The following is a 383-nucleotide window of genomic DNA, read 5'->3' as shown; positions in this document are numbered from 1 at the left end:
TGTGCTGCCCTGATAGACCCAAGGGAGCCCTACAAACTGACATCAGGAACCTGGACTGCTGAGTTTTCTTTCCCAGGGAAAATGGAAAAAGGATGTGCCCAGGGGCCCCTGGCCCTGACTGCAAAGAATCCTTATATCGAAGGATGGACCCCACACCGAAGTTGTCCCCACCTCAAACTTGTGCTGCCCTCATACACCCAAGGGAGCCCTACAAACTGACATCAGGAACCTGGACTGCTGAGTTTTCTTTCCCAGGGAAAATGGAAAAAGGATGTGCCCAGGGGCCCCTGGACATGGGCTGGGGCCTCACTGCAAAGAATCCTTATATCGAAGGATGGACCCCACACCGAAGTTGTCCCCACCTCAAACTTGTGCTGCCCTAA

This window comes from Lonchura striata, chromosome 31 (assembly GCF_046129695.1).
Source record: "Lonchura striata isolate bLonStr1 chromosome 31, bLonStr1.mat, whole genome shotgun sequence".
NCBI classification, from domain to species: Eukaryota; Metazoa; Chordata; class Aves; order Passeriformes; family Estrildidae; genus Lonchura; species Lonchura striata.
The sequence above is the reverse complement of the archived record's forward strand: the minus strand, read 5'-3'. Positions refer to the sequence as shown.